A 22157-nucleotide genomic window follows, 5' to 3' on the forward strand; every position below is an offset into this window, starting at 1 on the left:
ACACACACACACACACACACACACACACACACACACACACACACACACACACACACACACACACACACTCTCTCTCTCCCTCTCCTCCTCCCTCCGAGTGTTCACATCCCAAACACATAACTCCAGTCATCTGAAGAAGTGGGCTGTGCCCACGAAAGCTCATGATACCATCTACATGTTTTGTTAGTGTATCAAGTGTTACCAGACCATTATTTGTTTTTTTTTCTGTAACAGACTAACTCTGCTACCCTCTGAAGCTCTCCTTCTGAGTTGCCAGGGTAGGAGAGAGTGAGTGCGTGAGTGTGTGAGAGAGCAGCAGTAGGCGAGTGTATCATGACAGCAGCAAAAGGAAGAAACAGTAGCTTTCTCTGGACACAACACCGGTATACAATTTTTTAGACGCCATCTGCTTCAGAGATAAAATGTGCTATTTATTATGTTTTTTGATGTGCTGAATTCAAATATGACAATTAAAACAACTGATTGGCTAGTGTTTCAAAGATATTTAAGTTTTTACATTTTACGTCTATGTATATTGTGTAGATAGAGTTTTAATCATAAATTGTAAACCTAGGTCTTTTCATGTGTTTATGGTTGCTTTACATGATAATATTTCACCTGTCCGGTTTATGTAACACTTTAAAAATCAGCAAAAGGGTTATATAAATAAAAATTATGAAACAAAAGGCAAAAAACTACTATGTACATAGTTTAAGCCTATTCAGTGTCTACTCGGAACTTCTTGGATTGTCTCGTATTATTAAATGGAGCATCTCAACAGTTTTGGAACAGTACACATTTGCACATACTTATAGATAGTTAAAACGTCTCTAGTAGCCGTGTCAGTCTGTACCTTGTACATTGTTATTAATACTTTTTACTGTGTTGAAGTATAGAGTAACATTGCACTTCTCTAGTTCTCATTTATATAATCAGAAGTCTTATTTGCAGAAAACTTTTCACAAAATCACTGTAAAAATGTACATTTTAGTTACATAACAGGACTAAGCACACTTGTTGAATCTGTACTGTTTATTCTCACCACTCACGTTCTTTTCAGTAATTTTCTCAGGAATGCAAGACACGTGTGCTCACCTCTCACAAGAATCACACTGCACCTTTAATAGTACATGAGAAAACTAAATTAAAAAGTCACAATTATACAGATAATTTTGATAAAATGGTACAATTTACAAAATAATATTCCTTCAGAATATAATCCCCGCTGAAGATGACTATGAGCATTAGTGGAAATACTTGCTAATGTAAACTTTCTAACCGTCAGAGTGGTTAAGCACTGGAATAAATCGCTTAGGGAAACTGGGGAATCTCCATCACTGGAGATATTTAAGAACAGGTTAGATATACCTCTGTAAGGGATGAGCTAGATGGTGCTTGGTCCTGCCGTGAATGCAGGGGCCTGGACTTGACAGCCTCTTGAGGTCCCTTCCAATTTTAGTATTTTATGAGTCTATGAAATTTATTACAAAAAACATGATCCTTAAACAATTATTAAATTGGCACAATATGCAACTGGTTACATTTTTGGCCACCAACTTTGTGCTTGCACTGCTTGTGTTTTTCTCATTAGACTCCAGCCCGAATACAAAATTGGTATCCACATCTAAATCTGCAAAAATGAACTGCATATATCCGCATCCGTGGATGTGGATACCCACAGATACAAATCAGATATCTGTGGATTTGTAGGGCTCAATTTCTCGTAGCTTTTTCTTTCTTACCATCCTTCCAGCTGTACTTTTTTTACTGCAAGTCACAGAATTGCAATATAAACAATAGTCCTTTACTCTCTGGAAAAAACAATGAAAGATGGACAAAGCATGGTTACATTGTAAATTGTAAATAGAATTCTTGACTTATTCAGTAGCATTAATTCCATTAAAAATTAACTGTTTTGCAAACTTTTCCTTTGAGTGTGTGTGTGGGGGGAGGGGAGTGCTCATGGGTCAAAGTATATTTGGAGCCCCAGCCTATATTTCTATCCATTTTGGTTTATGGATGGTGGATATAATGGTATCCAAAGAGATTTCCCTGCTGAATCTATAGCACCCATTCACTCCCACCACATTTTTAACAGTACTTCCAGATATTATTCATGCAGAATCACCACTATAGAACTAAATCTGTTATAATATGTTAGAGTCCCACTAAGAATGTGGCACAGTTACTGTAACCTGATTCTTTTATTTAAAAAAATTGTATTTTTCTTCTGACTGCATTTAGCGTCTTTTGTGTAGTCTGCACTCTGCTGATGTCTTTAAACTATAAATATGTTTCTGCAAACTAATTACACTTCCACTTAGAAAAAAATTAACTCATGTATCACTATTAACAATGATGAACATTATAAAAATAGTTGACTTCTGGCACTGAATACCTTGAGGATTAGTGGTCCACAGTTGAACCCATCCGTTTATCTGTTGTGTTCTACCATTTTTGTTTTCCAATTCCCTGTTGGTGTTTCGCTTCTTTGAAAGAGGAAAGACCTGAAATTTGAAGGATGTACAGTAGCCAACTGTATAACAGTGCTTTCTTTTTTGTTGCAGTTTCTCAACATGTTTTGTAACTCTTTCTTTTTCTACCTTGAAACAATCAAATTAACACATCTATTCACTTGGTTTCATATAATCGTATCAGTGCTGCTACTAACTTCCTATGACTCATACTATGTGCTAGTGTTTTCTGCCCACTTTCAATGAAGAAGTTGGCCATGATCAGATTTCACAAGTTGACTCAATGTCCATTATGAAGCACAGTCTTCCTCAGTGTCACTAGTTTTTAAAACAGCTTGCACAATAACTATACATGTGAACAGGACCGGCTTTCGGAAGTGCGGGGCCTGATGCACGGGGGCGGCACCGCACATGCACCGTGCGGCCGGGGCGGGAGCCACACATGCGCCGCATGCCTGGGAGTGGGGCCCTCTTAGGCGTGGGGCCCCACACATAGGCACGGGGCCCGATTCCGGGGAATCGGCCTGAAGCCGGCCCTGCATGTGAACTATGAAACTAAGTGTCTAGAAAGATCCCTTCCAATTCCTCAGGAATTGTCTTTCATGCTTTATTTCATTGCCCAGGGGATCAATTATTACCAGCTCTATAAGTGACCATTTATCCACATGGTATTTGGAATATGATGATTTAACAGCTTTCTAATTATTTTTGTAAACATCAAACACATCTTATCAATTGTAAAAATACAGCAATGCAGACTATATTTACATTGCTGATAAAATTATAGCAAGGGTGAGCAATAATTTTTGGTGGGGGGCCATTCCAAGATTTTGGAAAGTGGTGTGGAAGAAAACATTGTCCTCACTCTGAGTTTGTAGCAACAAGTAGCCAGAGGCAGTTTTATTACGAGCTGCAGCAAGGGAAAAACTGGTTCGGACAGGGGAGAAGCCCCCCCCCTCCGAGGCAGATCTTCGAATACAAGCAATTATGAAGCAGTTTATATACTGTCTATTAGATATAATACCAATAACAATTAGTCTCCTTCCCATTACAAACACCAATGGCTAACAGTTATTTAGTTCCACCCAGATGCTCCTTATCTCAAGGTCCCTGCCAGAGTCAGCATTCGTCCTTATCTCCGTATGGAGGCGAGAGGCAAAGGCAGCGTCTAATTACAGATCTCGCGTTGTCAGGCCACAGACTTAGCCTGACTCTTGCTCTCTTGTTAACAAGACCAAGATGGCTGCACACAAATTCCCTTATTCCCTTTTCCTGCCTCCACAGTGGTCAAGGGCCACACTTTTCTGTGGAGGGGGTGCCAGGACTAGGATGGAGGTTGGATGCAGAAGAGTGCATGGACTATGGGACTCGGGCGCAGGAGACAGTGTGAGGTCTGGAGTTTGGGTGAAGAAGGGGGTTGTGATCTGGGTCATGAGATTGGGGTGTAGGATCTGGGAGGGTATTTGGGTGTACTTGAATTGATTTTATTCGCTTTTAGTCTGTGAAACCCTGTTTCTTTAAGTCATTAAGTAAAGGTGAGTTAATTCTAATTTAATCAATTAGATTGTTATTTATAATTGTTGTTTTGGAGTTAGGTCCAGATTATTACTGGAATAATTTTATTCCTGGAGACTCCTACGGCATACCATTAAGTGTCTAGAGGGCCAGCCAGGTGGAGGCACCGCCATTGTATGTTCCTTTAGGAGCAAGGGACTGCAGCAAGGGGGTAGATAGGGAATCCCAAACTAAACAACATTGCCACTGGGGTACTCAGGATATCTTTTTATGTTAAAACTATCAGGCACCTAGGCACACAGGTGAGCGTGGCATGCTGCCGCATAACCCAGGGAGGAAAAAGCAGGTTACACAGGGGTCAGGAAGGAGTCCAGAGAATCCCAGCCTGCCAACTATAGATTCCCCATTCCTGCTTTAGCGGGACCTCCTCATACAATTAGGCAGATTCAGTATATTGGATATTGGGGAGGGGCTAGTGGGGAGGTTTTTCATTACTTTTGCATGGCTGGATATTATACCCTCAAGAATGCAGCACTATAAAGGACAATCCAGGAAACTACAGACCTGTCAGCCTTACCTCAGTCCCTGGATAAATCATGGAGGGGATCCTCAAGGAATCCATTTTGAAGCACTTGGAAGAGGAGAAAATGATCAGGAATAGTCATTAAGGGCAAGTCATGCCTGACCAATCTGATTAGATTCTATGATGAGGTAACTGGCTCTGTTGACATTGGGAAGTCACTTTAGCAAAGCTTTTGATATGGTCTCCCACAGTATTCTTGCCAGCAAGTTAAGGAAGTATGGATTGGATAAATGGACTATAAGGTGGATAGAAAGCTGGCTAGACTGTCGGGCTCAACTGGTAGTGATCAATGGCGCAATGTCTGGCTGGTGTTCGGTTTCAAGCGGAGTGCCTCAAGGATCGGTTCTAGGGCCGGTTTTGTTCAACATCTTTATTAATGACCTGGATGAGGGGATGGATTGCACCATCAGCAAGTTTGCAGATAACATTCAGCTAGATACTTTAGAGGATAGGGATAGGGTCCAGAGTGACCTAGAGAAATTGGAGGACTAGGCCAAAAGAAATCTGATGAGGTTCAACAAGGACAAGTGCAGAATCCTGCACATGGGACGGAAGAATCTCAAGCATTGTTACAGGCTAAGTAGCAGTAGCAGTTCAGCAGAAAAGGATCTGGGGATTACAGTGGGTGAGAAGCTGCATATGAGTCAACAGTGTGCCCTTGTAGCCAAGAGGGCTAATTACATATTAGGTTGCATTCAGAGGAGCTTTTCCAGTTGATCTAGAGAAGTTATTATTCCCCTTTGTTTAGCACTGGTGAGGCCACATCTGTGTCCAGTTCTGGGCTCCCCACTATAGAAAGGATGTGGACACATTGGAGAGGGTCCAGCGGAGAGCAACCAAAATTATTAGGGGGCTGGAGCACATAACTTATGAGGAGAAGCTGAGGGATTTGGGCTTATTTAGTCTGCAGAAGAGAAGATATGATAGCAGTCTCAACTTTCTGAAGGGAGGTTCCAAAGAGGATGGAGAGAGGCTGTTCTCGGTGACCGATGGCAGAACAAGGAGCAATGGTCTCAAGTTACAGTGGGAGAGGTTTAGGTTGGATATTAAGAAAAACGATGTCACTAGGAGGGCAGTGAAGCACTGGAATGGGTTACCTAAGGAGGTGCCAGAATCTCATCCCTAGAGGTTTTTAAGTCCCAGCTTCACAATGGGTGGGATGATTTAGTTAGGGTTGGTCCTGCTTTGGGTAGGGTGTAGGATTCGATGACCTCCTGAGGTCTCCTCCAGCCCTAGGATTCTATAATTCTATGATAACAATAACAATAAAAGGTAGCAAGTGCTATAAGAGAAACACAGAGGCTACGTCTACACCGTAGCCTTCTTGTGGAAAAGCTTATGCAAATGAAACACGGAGTGGAATATCGCTCCCCTAAGAGATGTCTCTGTCTGATCCATGTGCTCCTCTGAACCCATCAGCTTTCCCCTAGCCCTTAGTTTAAAAATTGGTCCACGACCTTTTTTATGTTATGTGCCAGCAGTCGGGTTCCATGTTGATTTAGATAGAGCACATCATTCCAGTATAGGATCCCCCTTTCTCCAAAGTTCCCGCCATTCCTGATAGAGCTAAATCCTTCCTTTCTACACCATGGTCTCATCATGCATAGAGACTCTGCAGTGCAGCCTTCATACTTGGCCCTGTGAGTGGAACTGGAAGCATTTCAGAGATAGCCTGGGAAACATCCGATAGGAGCTCTCAGGTAAGTGTGGCTTTTTTGGCGTGACGGGGTGGCATGGAAGGTGTGTTGGAGACAAGGAGCTGTGCTGTGGGCTGGTGGGATGAGTATCCTAGTGTCTGTCTCAGTGGTGCTAGTTGCAGGGAGTGTGTGACCATGTGTTTGGCAGTTGAAAGTGCTTTGTTGCAGATGGGGGGGCCTAGAGAGGCTGATTGGGTTGGAGGCCAGGCTTGGAGACAGCAACCTTCTACCAGAGGCAGCCAGAGCAAACTAAATGAGCAGCCAACACACAAGTTTGCTTAGAGGCAGCCCCACAGAGGTTGTACTTTTTCTTGGTTTTTGTTTTTTCTTTCTTCTCTTCAGGCTTCAGGGGGCAATAAAAACATAGGAGCCTCTCAGAAGGAAGGTAGAATAAATAAAGATAAGCTGTTGGGAGTTGCACAGCATGTGCTATGTTTGTCTTCCTCCCGGAAGATTGAAGAAATTTCATCTGGATAGAAGACAGCATTTAATACTGCATACACTACATGCTGAAAAACCATTGAGGGGAGCCCAGAACAGAGAAGAAAATTGGCAGCATATGACTTCCAGGAGACGACAACTCCAGAATCCTGATAGAAGCAAGTAACCGCTCTTAGGGTCTCTTCACACGTATTACTGTGGGAAATGCTTTGGCAGAGACCTCCAAAGGAAGGCATCAGGAGGAGACCCCATTGACCAGAAGGCATGGATTGCCTAGGCTCGAGGGTTCCACCACCACCAGTCCCAAGAGGAGGAGAGGGGTGGTGGTGGTTGTCGTGGTCTCCCTCTTAAGAGGGATGGAGTCATCCCTCTGCTGTCCAGATCATAAATCTCAAAGTGTGCTGCTTACCTGGAGAATTCAGGATGTGACGGAGTCTTCCGAGACTGATCAAACTTTTGGATCACTACCCCTTCCTACTTCTCTATGGGGGAATCTAACGATACTGCCAAGAATGACCTTGAGTGGGTCACTGCAGATTATGCAGTGATGGGAAGAAGGATCAAGGAGTTTGAGGTGCAGGTGGTGGTCTTGTCAATCCTCTCTATTGAAGGAAATGGTCCAGGCAGGCATCTTTGAATTTTGGAAGTAAATGCTTGCTTGTGGAGGTGGTCTTCAGAGAGGGCTTTTGTTTTTCGACCATGGGATGCTGTTCTGGGCTCATTGATTGCTAGGAAAAGATGAGATTCATCTAATGAAGAGAGGGAAGAGAATCTTTGCAGGCAGATTACTTGCCCGTTGAGTCTTTAGGTTAAGCTTAGAGGCAAGAACAACAGAAGTGATGTTGTACTTGTTGTCTGCTATAGATCACCAGATCAGGTCGATGAGGTGACGAGGCTTTCTTCAGACAACTAAGAACCTTCCAGATCACAGGCTCTGGTTCTCACGGGGGACATCTGCTGGGAGACCAATACAGCAATATACAGACGATCCAGGAAGTGTTTGGAGAATGTTGGGGTACTTCCTGGTACAAGTGCTGAAGGATCCAACAAGGGGCTATATACAGCTTCAGCTGCTGCTCACAAACAGAGGAATTAGTAGGGGAAGTAGACATGGATGTCAGCCTAGGAAGCAGTGATCATGAGATGATCGACTTCAGGATTCTGACAAAAGGAAGAAAGAAGGGCAGCAAAATACACACCTTGGACTTCAGAAAAGCAGACTGATTCCATCAGAAATTATGGCCAAGATCCCCTGGGATGCTAATATGAAGGGGAAAAGAGTCCAGGAGTGCTGGCAGTATTTTAAAGAAGCCTTATTGAAGGCCCAGGAACAAACCATCCCGATGTGCAGTAAGAAAAGCAACTCTGGTTGGCCATCAGCTTGGCTTAGCAGTGAAATCCTTGGTGAGCTCAAACATAAAAAGGAAACTTACAAGAAGTGGCAACTTGAACAGATGTCTAGGAAGGAGTATAAATATATTGCTGGAGTATTGTTTGGAGAGGGAGTTCTCCAGGTAAAAGAGGAGTAAAAACGGGACCCTTGTGGTAAGTGGCTGTCTGGAGTGTGTGTTTGTGTGTGAGGGAGTTATTTACTGTGTGCTGAGCTTGTGTTTGTCTGTTTGGTTGGTTTGTTTGAAGGAGATTCTAAAAGGTTTGAAATCTAGAAGCCTCTGTTAATTGGCTGAGCCTCAGTCAGGGGGAGGGACTACCAGAGCTATATAAGCCTGTGACTCAGCGACCAAGGAGCTTGCGAACAGGAACAGCTAACAGGGAGTTTGGAGAGGGAGGTTAGAGGGCACTAGTGACTTATGACCTTCTTTAAAACATAACTCGTATAATAATCTATATTCCAGAGGTTTAAAAAGAATCCCAGTTTATACTTAAACTTATTCATTAGAAAAATGGAGACAGAAGCCCAGCAGCAGAGTGGGGGCTATCCTGTTTATTGCATCAAGTATAACATGTATGATTACCTGCCCTGTGGGTGGGTGGCATATGTGTGCACCCGTTGCAAGGAGCTCCTGACCCTCAGAGACCGAGTTTGGGTTTTGGAGGCCAGCGTGGCTGAACTGGAGGAGCTAAGGGAGGTAGAGAGCTATGTTGATGGGACTTTCCGGGACACTGTAGTACTGTCCCACCTCCAGTCTGAGAGCCCCAGTGCTCTTAAGGAGGATGAAAGTCTCAAGGGAACAGAGCATTCAATGGGAGCAGAGGGAAACCATCCCGTAGTTGGGACCTTCCTCCCAGAGGATGTTGCAGTATCCTCTCGCACTGAGGATACCTCTAAGGGGGAGGGAATGCCAGTTATGAAGAGGCAGGTGTTAGTAGTGGGCGAGTCGATCATTAGAAACATAGATAGTTGGGTTTGTGATGACCAGGAGAACCATGTGGTCACTTGCCTGCCTGGTGCGAAGGTTGCGGATCTCTCGAGGCATCTAGATAGACTTATGTGTAGTACTGGGGAGGAGCCAGTAGTCGTGGTACATGTAGGTACCAATGACGTAGGGAAGGGTAGGAGAGATGTCCTGGAGGCCAAATTTAGGCTGCTAGGAAAGAGACTGAAATTCAGGGCCTCTATGGTGGCATTCTCGGAAATGCTTCCAGTTCCACGCGCAGGGCCAGGTAGGCAGACAGAGCTTCAGAGTCTCAATGCGTGGATGAGATGATGGTGTAGGGAAGAGGGGTTTGGATTTATTAGGAACTGGGGACACTTTTGGGAGAGGGGGAGCCTATACAGGAAGGATGGGCTCCACCTAAACCAGGGTGGAACCAGACTGCTGGCACTAAACATTAAAAAGGCTGTAGAGCAGTTTTTAAACTAAGAGATGGGGGAAAGCCGATTGGTGCAGAGATGCACGTAAATCGGAGGGAGACTTCTCTTAGAGGAGAATCCATTGATAGAGATTCTCTAAACTGTAGTCAGAAAGAGAGGAGGGGAGAGGGCAAATCATGGGCCAGAGCAGACAAACAACTGCATACAAAGGAATCCAATGCATCAGGGAAGGGCAGACAAATAAGCAGTGGCAAATTTTTAAAGTGCTTCTACACAAATGCTAGGAGTCTGACTAATAAGATGGGTGAACTAGAGTACCTCGTATTAAATGAGGAGCTTGACATAAGAGGCATCACTGAAACCTAGTGGAATGAGGAAAATCTGTGGGACACAATCATACCAGGATATAAAATATATCGAAAGGACAGAGTAGGCTGGGTGGGTGGCGGAGTGGCACTGTATGTGAAAGAATGTAGAATCAAATGAAATAAAAATATTAAGTGAATCAACATGTTCAATAGAATCGCTATGGATAGTAATTCCATGCTCCAATAATAAGAAATTAGCAGTAGGGATATGTTACCGACCACCTGACCAGGACAGCGATACTGACATTGAAATGCTGAGGGAGATTAGAGAGGCTACCAAAATAAAGAACTCTATAATAATGGGGGATTTTAATTACCCCCCATATTGACTGGATACATGTCAACTCAGGAAGAGAAGTGGAGATAAAATTTCTCAATGGCTTAAATGACTGCTTCTTAGAGCAGTTGGTGCAGGAACCCACAAGGGGAGAGGCAATTCTCGATTTAGTCCTGAGTGGAGCGCAGGATCAGGTCCAGGAAATAACCATTACAGGACCGCTTGGGAATAGTGACCATAATATAACAACATTCAACATTCCTGTGGTGGGAAGAACACCTCAGCAGTCCAGCACCCTGGCATTTAATTTCAAAAAGGGGAATTACACAAAAATGAGGAGGTTAGTTAAACAGAAATTAAAAGGTACAGTGGCTGGAGCCAAATCCCTGAAAGCTGCATGGAAACTTTTTAAAGTCACCATAATAGAGGCCCAACTTAAATGTATACCCCAAATTAAAAAACATAGCAAGAGACCTAAAAAAGAGTCACCGTAGCTTAACCACCATTTAAAAGAAGCAGCGAGGGACAAAAAGGTATCTTTTAAGAAGTGGAAGTCCAATCCTAGTGAGATAAATAGAAAGGAACATAAACACTGTCAAATCAAGTGTAAAGATCTAATAAGAAAAGCAAAAAAAGATTGAGGAATAGCTAGCCAAAAACTTAAAAAGAAATAACAAAATGTTTTTAAGTACATTAGAAGCAGGAAGCCTGCTAAAAAAAACTCTGTGGGTCCCCTAGATAATCGAGCTATAAAAGGAGCGATCAAGGACGATAAAGCCATTGCAGAGAAACTAAATTATCTCTTTGCTTCAGTCTTCACGGCTGAGGACGTTGGAGAGATTCCCAAATCTGCACCGTCCTTTGTGGGTAATGAATCTGCGGAACTGTCCCGGATTGAAGTGTCATTAGAGGAGGTTTTGGAACAAATAGAAAAACTTAATGTTAACAAATCTCCAGGACCAGATGGCATTCATCTAAGGGTTCTAAAAGAACTCAAATGGGAAATTGCTGAACTATTATCTGTGGTTTGTAACCTATCCCTTAAATCGGCTTCCGTACCTAATGACTGGAAGGTAGCCAACATGACACCAATATTTAAAAAGGGCTCCAGAGACGATCCTGGCAATTACAGACCGGTAAGTCTAACTTCAGTACCGGGCAAATTAGTTGAAACAATAGTAAAGAATAAAATTGTGAAGCATGTAGAAGAACATAATTTGTTGGACAAAAGTCAACATGGTTTTTGTAAAGCAGGGGTTCCCAAACTTTTTGATGCGGGGACCAGTAAATCCATTCACGAACTTTTGGAGGCCCGGTAACATTCATTTGCATATTTGCATATTCATTAATCAAATGATGAATATTCAAATAAATTGTTTCTGGTCCTCCCAAAACCCCCAGTGCCAGCTTTAGCAAAGCTTTTGATATGGTCACCCACAATATTCTTGCCAGAGAGTTAAGGAATATGGATTGGATAAATGGACAGTAAGACAGACAGAAAGCTGGTTAGACCAGGGTTTCCCAAACTTTTTACTTTAGTTGGAACCCTTTTTTTTTAAATACTGCTTTTTGCAGCCCAAAAATATAAACACATAAAAAACAAACTGAGAAAATACCAGACATAATACATGTCTGGTATTTTCTCTTTAGGTAAGTTGTATTACTACTAGATGTATCAGTTTGTAGTTTCAAACTGCCTGGCTGGTAAATGTGCTCAGGCTCCATAAGTGTGTCTACCAGCCAGACAATTCGCAACTACTCAAGGGAGGTTGTGTGTGTGTGGGGGGGGGGGGGGGGGGACAATAGAAACCCCGGGCCGGACTAAGTCATGTTTTGCGAGGGGGAAGGAGGGAACAGGGACAGCGTCCCAAGATCTACATATGGCCGGGTCAGTCCCACTCCCCTCAGGCCGATTCATTCCTCCCTCCTGCTCCCCCCGCTGTGCCTCTGGCCAGCCCCACTCCCCCAACCCATTCCCGGGCAGCCAGGTACCCCCCTTCTCCTCCCAATCTCCCTTGGCCAGCCCCGCTGTCTGCATCCAGCCCTCTATCCAGCAGCTGCTTCTTCTCTTCCCCCCTCCCCACATCTTCCCTGGCCAGCTCCCTGCCCCCAACCTTGCACCCCCTGGCAGCCCTGCTTCCACCAGCCCCCCAATCTCCCCAGCCTGCCCCGATTCCCCCGTCCAGTGCTGCTTCTAGTGGCCAGCTCTCCCCTCCTCCTCACCCCAGAATCCCCTTAGCCCTGCACCCTCCTGGTGCCTCCCCCTTTGCCCTCTCTTTCCCTGATACCCATCCCCTCAGCACTCTCTGCCACATCCCCTCCTGCCCCTCTGTGCCCTCACACCTGACTTGCTCCATCCCCACCTCTCACATGCCCACCCCTTCTTTCAAGCCTTCTCCCACCACCTCCTCCTCCAGCCCCCAATGCCCTTCTCCTCTCCTCTCCTCTCCCAACATCACCCTGTCCCCCCGCCCACTAACACCTCCCCTCCTGCCCTTTCCCTCGTTGTCTGCACTTGGCCCCCTGGCATTTGTCTCTCTTTCCTGCACCCTGTTCCTTGGTGCCTTCCCCTCCCCCTGCCCAAGCCCCTTCTCCTTCCACTCCTCCCCCTCCACGCAAGCCCGCCTCCACTGCCGCTGCTGCCTCCACCCAAGCCTGTTCCCTACCTTCTGCCTCCCACATTGTGGGGCCGGAGGCTGCCGGAGTCAGCGTGGCCCCGCCACATGCCTCCGAAGACTTTTAAAATCCCAGGCCGTGACTTCGCGTCACGCCCGGGCGTCCTCCCCACCCACGTGCAACGCCGCACATGGGCAGCAGCAGGCGGTGAGGAGGAGCCACGCATGGCAGGGATACTCTGGGGGTGGGGTGGGAGGACGAGCGGGGGAACCCGCGCCAGGCAGAGCCGGGGGAGAGACCTAGCTCCTCATATCGGTGGAACAGGACCCCCAGCTCTGTAACTCGCCGGCACTTCCGGGTTCAGGAGCGTGGGGCTCGAATAGCCCTAAGGCCGGCCCTTCCGGCAACCACGAGCCATGCTGAGGCCCATTGTTTGGGAAACTCTGTTGTAAAGGGAAATCCTGTCTTACTAATCTATTAGGGTACGTCTAGACTACATGCCTCTGGCGACAGACGCATGTAGATTAGGGTACCGGACATAGTAAAATGAAGCGGCAATTTAAATAATCGCCGCTTCATTTAAATTTACATGGCTGCCGCGCTGAGCCGACAAACAGCTGATCAGCTGTTTGTCGGCTCAGCACCATAGTCTGGATGCTCCCCTGCCGACATCAAAGGTATTTGTCGACCACCCAGGTATGCCTCATCCCAGGAGGCATACCTGGGTGGTCGACAAATACCTTTGATGTCGGCAGGGGAGCGTCCAGACTGTCACGCTGAGCCGACAAACAGCTGATCAGCTGTTTGTCAGCTCAGCGCGGCAGCCATGTAAATTTAAATGAAGCGGCGATTATTTAAATCGCCGCTTCATTTTACTATGTCCGGTACCCTAATCTACATGCGTCTGTCGCCAGAGGCATGTAGTCTAGACGTACCCTTAGAGTTCTTTGAAGGGGTTAACAAACATGCGGACAAGGGGGATCCAGTAGATATAGTATACTTAGATTTTCAGAAAGCCTTTGACAAGGTCCCTCACCAAAGACTCTTGTGTAAATTACATGGCCATGGGATAAGAAGGAAGGTCTTTTCTTGGATTGAGAACTGGTTAAAAGACAAGAAACAAAGGGTAGGAATAAATGGTGAATTTTCAGAACGGAGAGGGGTAACTAGTGGTGTCCCCCAAAGGTCAGTTCTGGGACCAATCCTTTTCAACTTATTCATAAGTGATCTGGAGAAAGGGGTAAGCAGTGAAGTGGTAAAGTTTGCAGATGATACCAAACCGTTTAGGATAGTCAAGACAGAAGCAGACTGTGCGGGACTCCAAGAAGATCTCACCAAACTGAGTGATTGGGCAACAAAATGGCAAATGAAATTTAATGTGGATAAGTGTAAAGTAATGCACATCAGGAAAAATAACCCCAACTATACGTACAGTATGATGGGGGCTAATTTGGCTACGACAAATCAGGAAAGAGATCTTGGAGTTATCGTGGACAGTTCTCTGAAAACTTCCACACAGTGTGCAGCAGCGGTCAAAAAGGCAAACAGGATACAAGGAATTATTAAGAAAGGGATAGAAAATAAGACCCATAATATCTTACTGCCCCTGTATAAAACTATGGTACGCCCACATCTGTGTACAGATGTGGTCTCCTCACCACAAAAAAGATATTTTGGCCTTGGAAAGGGTTCAGAAAAGGGCAATTAAAATGATTAGGGGTTTGGAACAGAGAGGTTCAAGAGATTGAGGCTTTTCAGTTTAGAAAAGAGGAGACTGAGGGGGAATATGATAGAGGTATATAAAATCATGAGTGGTGTGGAGAGGGCCGATAAAGAAAAGTTATTTATTAGTTCCCAAAATAGAAAAACTAGAGGACACCAAATGAAATTAATGAGTAACAGGTTTAAAACTAATAAAAGAAAGTTCTTCTCCACACAGCGTGTAGTCAACTTGTGGAACTCCTTGCAAGAGGAGGCTGTGAAGGCTAGGACTATAATAGAGTTTAAAGAGAAGCTAGATAATTTCATGGACATTAGCTCCATAAAAGGCTATTAGCCAGGGGATAAAATGGTGTCCTTGGCCTCTGTCTGTCAGAGGCTGGAGAGGGATGGCAGGAGACAAATCGCTTGATCATTGTCTTCGGTCCACCCTCTCTGGGGCACCTGGTGTTGGCCACTGTCAGCAGACAGGATACTGGGCTAGATGGACCTTTGGTCTGACCCAGTACGGCCATTCTTATACAGGGGGTGTAATTAGGACAGCCAAAGCTCAATTGGAATTGCAGCTGGCTAGGGATGTGAAGGGTAATGAGAGGGGGGAGGACAATCCAGGGAATTACAGACCAGTCAGCCTCACCTCAGTCCCGGGAAAAATAATGGAGAGGGTCCTGAAGAATCCATTTTGAAGCACTTGGAAGAGAAAGAACCAATCAGGACTAGTTGACATGGATACACCAAGGAGGGCAAGTCATGCCTAACCAAAATGATTAGCTTCTATGATGAGGTAACTTGCTGTCTGGACACGGGGAGGTCGGTGGCTGAGAGACTTTGCTTTTAGCAAAACTTTTGATACAGTCTAGCACAGGATCCGCGGCAGCCAGTTAAGGAAGTATGGATTGGATAAATGGACTACAAGGTGGCTGGAAAGCTGCCTAGATTGTCAGGCCCAACAGCTAGCGATCAACAGCTTGATGTCTGGTTCGCCGTCAGTTTCAAGTGGCGTGCCTCAGGGATCAGTGCTAAGGTCATTTTTTCCCCATCACCTTTATTAATGATGTGGATGAGGGGATGGGTTGCACCCTCAGCAAGTTTGCAGATGACACTAAGCCAAGGGGAGAGGTAGATATGCTGGAGGGCAGGGATAGGGTCCAGATTGACCTAGGCAAATTAGAGGTTTGGGTCATGAGAAATCTGAGGTTCAACAAGAATAAGTGCAGAGTCCTCCATGTGGGATGGAAGAATCCTAAGCACTGTTCCAGGCTGGAGACCGACTGTCTAAGCAGTAGTTGCCCAGAAAAGGACCGGGGGATTACAGTGGAAGAGAAGGGAGATGAGAGTCAACAGCATGCCCTTGTAGCTGAGAAGGCTAATGGCATATTAGGCTGCATTAGGAGGAGCATTTCCAGCAGCTCTACAGAAGTTGTTGTTCTCCTTTGTTCGGTACTGGTGAGGCCACATATGGAGTATTGCATCCAGTTCGGGGGCCCTCCCTACTACAGAAAGGATGTGGATGCATTGGAAAGTGTCTAGCGGAGGGCAACAAAAATGATTAGGGGGTTAATATGTAACTGCTGAATTTTTCAGCGGTTGCACATTTATATGTCAGGGGGAAGGAGGAGGCTCTACAGGAGCAGGTTTGTGCAGGGAACCACCCCACCGTTCTGCTGCCTCTGATACAGAGGCTGGGGGGCGGGGTGGCTTGCATAAAACTGTGAAGGTTAACTGTACACTATCAGAGCCCTAGTTTACGATGCACATTTTAAAATGTCCTCCCAGAATATCCCCCTGGTCAAACGAGATGACAGTTGAGAGTAACTGCTGCAACCACTTGCCAATATTTAGTACTAAAACACCTGACGCATTTAATCAGGTTACAAGGACCATTTTGCCTGCATTGTTTTTCCAAAACACTTTCCTAATCAATATTACATGAAGAATAAAAAAGTTATCAAAGCGATGTAATGATGGAAAATATTAGGCTTCTTATTCATCAGTAGGCATCCGAGTTCTTCTGCATATAGAAATGATTAGGCAAAATTTTAAAACCTAGCATGAAAACCAGTTGCAGAACTTCTCTCTACAGTTAAAGCCAAACTGTGTGTTCTGGTTGATATTTTCTACGTTCTGCTTATAAACGCCATCTATCTGTTTGCATAGTCTATATGCAACAATTAGAGAGAAGTACATTTTTTCCTTCCCCAAGAAATGGAAGCAACAGTGTTCACTTTTTGTTTGTTACCAGGGTCTATTCTGTTAATTGTAAGGCTTTGAAGTTATTTACGCAAACCTAATTCATAAATACCACAGTAACTTCTTATTCCTGCAAAGAAGCAGCAACCTAATTTACCTCTTCATTGGAATAGTCGTAAATAGTAAGTGGCTTAATGCAATCATGCACAAACCTGCCACAATACATGTTTAGAGAAGACATTAAAAGTAGTAAAGGAATGCAATGCTTGGTGTGATGACATTCACTAAGTCTTTTAAGGATTGATACCCAATCCCACAAAATGTGTTGGCTAAATGGAAACACGATTAGCTAGGTTTTTTGCCTCCGTCCCCCAAAAAGCACTGCAGCCCTCTCTGAGAAGATGTTTGTGTAATGTGTTTTGTAAACACTACCGTAGACCACAGCTACCTTCTCCATCTTATTTTTCCCATAAAATAATTAAGATGTAGAACTGGATAGCAGAGAATTGGTCCTGTAAGGATAATTTTTAATATGGAGATATGCCATCATCTCGTAGAACTGGAAGGGACTTTGAGAGGTCATCGAGTCCAGTCCCCTGCCCTCACAGCAGGGCCAAGTACCACCCCTGACAGATTTGCCCCAGATCCCAAAATGGCCCTCTCCAGGATTGAGCTCACAATCCTGTGGTTTAGCAGGCCAAGGCTCAGGCAGCTGAGCTATCCCTCCCCCCCAATCACTAGATAAATATAACTTATTTCCTTTCTGTGCTTCTAATGTTAACATTTCCAAATTGAAGAGGTACTATTTCTTTCAAACTTCTTTGGTGTTTAAGAAAAAATAATACTTTCAAAATAATCACCTGCACTATACAGAAATGGCTTATTTTGTTTAACGTGTGAATCTGTCTCCGGTTAAATTGGGCAACCAATACTAATGGTACAGTGTCATAGGCGGTTCTGTTATGCTGAAAAAATAGCAGTGTCATGAATGCAGGAGAAAAGGAAGCAATAGAAAAATTCTTGATCACAGCTTGTATTGTAGAACGAGAGTGAGAAGGAAATCAGCTTAATTTTCAGTCTCTGCCCACAATTTTTGCCACTAATCCGGTACCTCAAATTAATGCAGCACAAGGTGAATCACATGGATTTAAAAATTAAGTATTTTAGGGTGGGTCTAGACTACGGGATTTTTTTTTTTTAAAGTGGCCTTTCTTCCCCTCCATCTAGACAGCTGCCGTGTTCTTTCGAAAGTAAATCAAAAGACTGTGGCAGGTTTTTTGACCGCGGAAGACCTCGTTTTATGAGGAATAACACCTTTCGAAAAAAGGCGCTATGTAATGTAAACTGTGCTTTTTCAAAAGACAGCATCCAGACTGCCTGAGTGCTCTCTTTTGAAAAAGCGGTTTGCTTTTTTGAAAGTACTGGTTATAGTCTAGATACTTTAGAAAAAGAGCATCTTTCGAAAAAGGCTTGCAGTCTAGACGTAATGTGAAAGCTAAAAGATGCCTTTAAGGCACTAGAGAACCAGTACTTAATTCTTGGTCACTGCAACAGATCAGTCAGGATGATCAGTGCCACAAAGCAGGCTTTAAAGCCAGAAAGGATGGCCATGATCTTTTAGTCTACTCTGACATGCACACTTCAGAATCTTGCTCTCCCATTCCGCAACAGACCCATATCTCAGAAGGAATAGATCCCCTCAATTCTTTGGTGGCAATTCTTTCATTACCACATATGTACTGATCGATCTCTCATTGAACACGATTGCTTTCATAAAAACAAATTTACAAAATGCTTGCAAAGTAACCTTATTTTAAATTATGTAATTGCGGTAATATTAATGTGTTAAAGATGCAGTAAGATGAAGGCTACTTACGATGTTATGCTAACGTAGGCAGATGGTATTGCAAACACACAATTTGGTGCAATAACGACAGAGGTATCATGTGTCAGAACTCACAGTCCAAGCAGAGACTTCCCTGAGTTTGCCCCACCAGCTCCCCAAATACAATCTGCAAGAGAAATCAACTGTCTTGTTTTCTGCAATCCTTCACTGTTGGTTCCTCATAATAAAGCTATATACGTTAAGTCAGATCTGTGACCGTTGGAGTGCTTTTATTTATAGAAGTCTTGCTTTTAATGCATTGAATATTTAATTGACAATCTCATGCACTAAGTTTACTTTTACATGATCGTTTTAAAATAGAAGGTTTAAAGTTAGTTTAGCTTAGTTAATAATTTCTTACGTGTTTAGTCAATTGAGTAAAGAGCAAAGCAAAAGGAACCAGTCCTGGACAACAATTGGTTCAAATGCTTAAAAAAATAAATAAAAAATGCAACATTGAACAAGCCAAGCTTTGCGAGGAAACTATGCTTGAAATATGATAAAGAGAACTCTCCTAACAGCTTGGTTCTAACAGACAGGGGAGGGTTGTTGTCAGGGGGTACGCCCCTGACGGGGGCTGCTGAACCCCTTATACTGACCCGCGTCTCATTCCGGGCCCATACCGCACCCCAAAGTCTCCAAAAGTTCAGGCCCCTCTATCAGGGGATATACAGTATCAATGTCCCAACACAAAGTCCCGGCCCCTCTATCAGGGGATATACGGTATCAATGTCCCAACACAAAGTCCCGGCCCCTCTATCAGGGGATGTACGGTATCAAGGCCTAGTCCCTCTGAGGAGCCTCTCCCGGCCTCAGGTCTGGTTATCCGGGGGGGGGGGCTGCGTGGTAGGGGGACCCGGGCCCTCCCTCTCCACCGGGCCCCAGCCCAGGGCCCTTTAGGCAGGGTCTGTGGCTCCTGCCGGCTCGGCGGGGAATCCGGCCGATACAGGCCGAGCCAAATTTTGTATCCCCTGCCCTGGGCTGCTTCCTACCGCGCCCTGGTTCCCCCGGGGCCCCTTGTCCTCCGAGGCAGGACCTGCTGGGGTTGTGGGCAGGTTCCGGTCTCCTGGAGTCGGGGTCTGCTTCTTCGGTGTCTGGGTCCAGCACTGGCAGCAGCTCTAGTCCCAGCGGCTGCACAAACACTGGCCTGGCTTGGTCTCCTCCTTCCCCCCGCTGTCTTCCTGCTTGCTGGGCTCCCTCTGCCTTTATACCTGGCCTCTGCTGGGAGCATGCCCAGCAGGGCCGGAAGGGCGGGGCCCTCTCAGCCAGCTGGGCCTGGGCTACTCCCAGCCCTGCAGTGCGGGGCCTGTTCGCCCCGTCACAGTTGTGTTATGGTGCATTTATAGTAATCTCCAAAATGCTAAAATTTTAAAATATGAGCCTGTGGAAAGAGAGAAGACCCATTGCAGCTAGATTTGACATCCATAAAATCAAAGGAAAAGGCCCCCTTTGGTCTTAGCCCCAAGGATGAGGGAAGACCAAGAAAAGCACAACCCCAGCTTGCCCAAATTTAGATCGTAGCAGAAGAAAGCAATTGGCAATGCAATCACTTGTTATACTGTGTAAATAACCCATGTTTGCCAAAGATAGTTGTCATTCCCATCTGATTACATTGATGCCCCTCAGGATGAGAGGTATTTGCAGGATGGGCTTTTTGAGAGTGTGCCGAACACTTACGTTTGCTACCGTGTCCGTGTAGCAACCATAACACGGTTTCCAAATATTTCTGAAAGTTTTGGAACAACATTTGACCTATAACCCCTGACTGAGTTACTGAAGTCTTCAAATCCTGTTTTAAAGTTACAGGCCATTCACCATTTACTCATATAACCGTGCAAGTGACCCATGCCCAATGCTGCAGAAGAAGGTGAACCCCCCGAGACACTGCTAATTTGGCCCAAGGGAAAATTCCTTCCCAGTCCTAAATATGGTGGTCAGCTGGACCCCGAACGTGCCAGCAAGATCCAAACATCCAGACAATGTCTACACTACATTGATGTATTGGAAAAAGGTATGCCGCGTAGCGTAGATGTAGCTTCAGACTCCTAGGTAAAAAGACATTGTAGTAACTCCGAGAGCTCCACGACTAGAGTCTCATCACTGGCCACGGTGGGTATTTGCTGTTAACGGTTGCAGCGTGACTACGTGCCACTGTAAACAGTCCCCTCATACCACCCTCTCCGTACAATTATTAAGCACAGTCTTAAAGCCGGTAAGGTTTTAGGTCCTCCGTGCTTTTCGCTGAGGAGTTAATCCAGAAATTCTCGCCTCTGATTGTTAGAAACCTTTGTCTAATTTCAAGCCTAAATGTATCGATGGCCAGTTTGTCTGCATTTTTTCTTGTGTCCACACTGGTGCTTAACTTATAATGCCTCTCCCTCCCTGGTATTTATCCCTCTGCTGTATTTAAGGAGTGCGAGCGCATCTCCCCTCAGCTGTTGTTTGATTAGGCTCAACGAGCCAAGCTCATTTAGCCTCTCTTGCCTAAGGAAGGTTTTCCATTCCTCTGATCATCCTAGCGGCTCTTCACTGCACCTGTCCCTGTTTGCACTAATCTCTCTTTAATCCGGGAAACCGGAATTGCACACGCTAATCCAGTTGAGAGCTCCCCAATGTCGTGTATAATGACATTAATGCTTCACTAGGGCTATTGGAAATACCTTGCCTGATGCATCCTAGCATTCCATTGGCCTTTTTCACAGCTGCCTCATGCTGGCAGCTTGTGGTCATCTCGTAACAAACCAGTTTCCTTCTCTGTTGCTTCCAACTGACAAGTCCCCAACTTAGAGCCAAAAAAATCTTTGTTACCAACTGCACTGCTAAATTTTATTCCATTCCAGTTTTGGAGATCATCCAGATTTTATTGCATGATATTGCCAATATGGCGGAGGACCAGACTACCTCTCTGCAAATTTTATGAGGCTATTTCCACTTGTTGTGCCAGGAGCATGAATACAAATCTTAAAGAAGATTGGTTCCAATACCCATCCTTAAGGAATTTCACTAATAACTTCACTCCAGCCTGACAGTTCACCATTCATTATAACCCAGCAGTTCTTTATCCAGCTTTCAAGTCTCATTAATTCCCGTCTATCAAATGCCTTACTGAAATCCAGGTAGATCAGATGTACTGGATTGCTTGCATGTAAAAAAGTCAATTTCCTCAGACCGATCAGGTTGGTCTGGCGTAATCCACCTTTTGTGAAACCATGGTGTATTTTCTCTGTTAGCTTTTAACCTCTGTGTTCTTAACGACTCTTTCAAAATTTGTTCCAAGAGCCTGCATACAATGGAGGTTAAATTAGACATGCTATAGTTTCTTAGATCATAATTTTTTGTTTTAGAAAGAATAAACAGGCACAGGTTGACTCGCTCATATCTGGGACACGCTAGTCTGGCACGACTATGGCTATTGCTAGATCAGAGAGCCCCGGGTTCAGAAAGTCAGGTCCCCGGGGCCGGTCGAGACTTAGCATCCCTGGCAACCCAAGAGTAGCAGCTCTTTTATTACTGGTTTTAAGTTCCTTTGCAAGCTCCAGCTCTGCCTGGCTTTTGGCAGTCCATTCTTCCGCTACACTTTCTAACCAAGAGGTTGGTTTTCGTGCTGGTACGTCTCTCT

At 44.9% G+C, this 22157-nt stretch overlaps 1 long non-coding RNA gene across 1 annotated transcript; it reads right to left on the reverse strand.

Moving 5' to 3' along the window:
- Window positions 1-2377: 2377 nt before the first annotated feature.
- On the reverse strand, window positions 2378-20565 carry LOC142826794 (uncharacterized). The gene is made up of 3 exons (XR_016348633.1): window positions 19575-20565; window positions 18530-18665; window positions 2378-2507 (listed from the first exon to the last, which is right to left on the reverse strand). It is a non-coding gene; the product is annotated as an uncharacterized LOC142826794 (long non-coding RNA).
- Window positions 20566-22157: the final 1592 nt, after the last annotated feature.

The sequence above is a fragment of the Pelodiscus sinensis genome, chromosome 2 (assembly GCF_052426305.1).
Source record: "Pelodiscus sinensis isolate ZL-2025 chromosome 2, ASM5242630v1, whole genome shotgun sequence".
Lineage (NCBI taxonomy): Eukaryota > Metazoa > Chordata > Testudines > Trionychidae > Pelodiscus > Pelodiscus sinensis.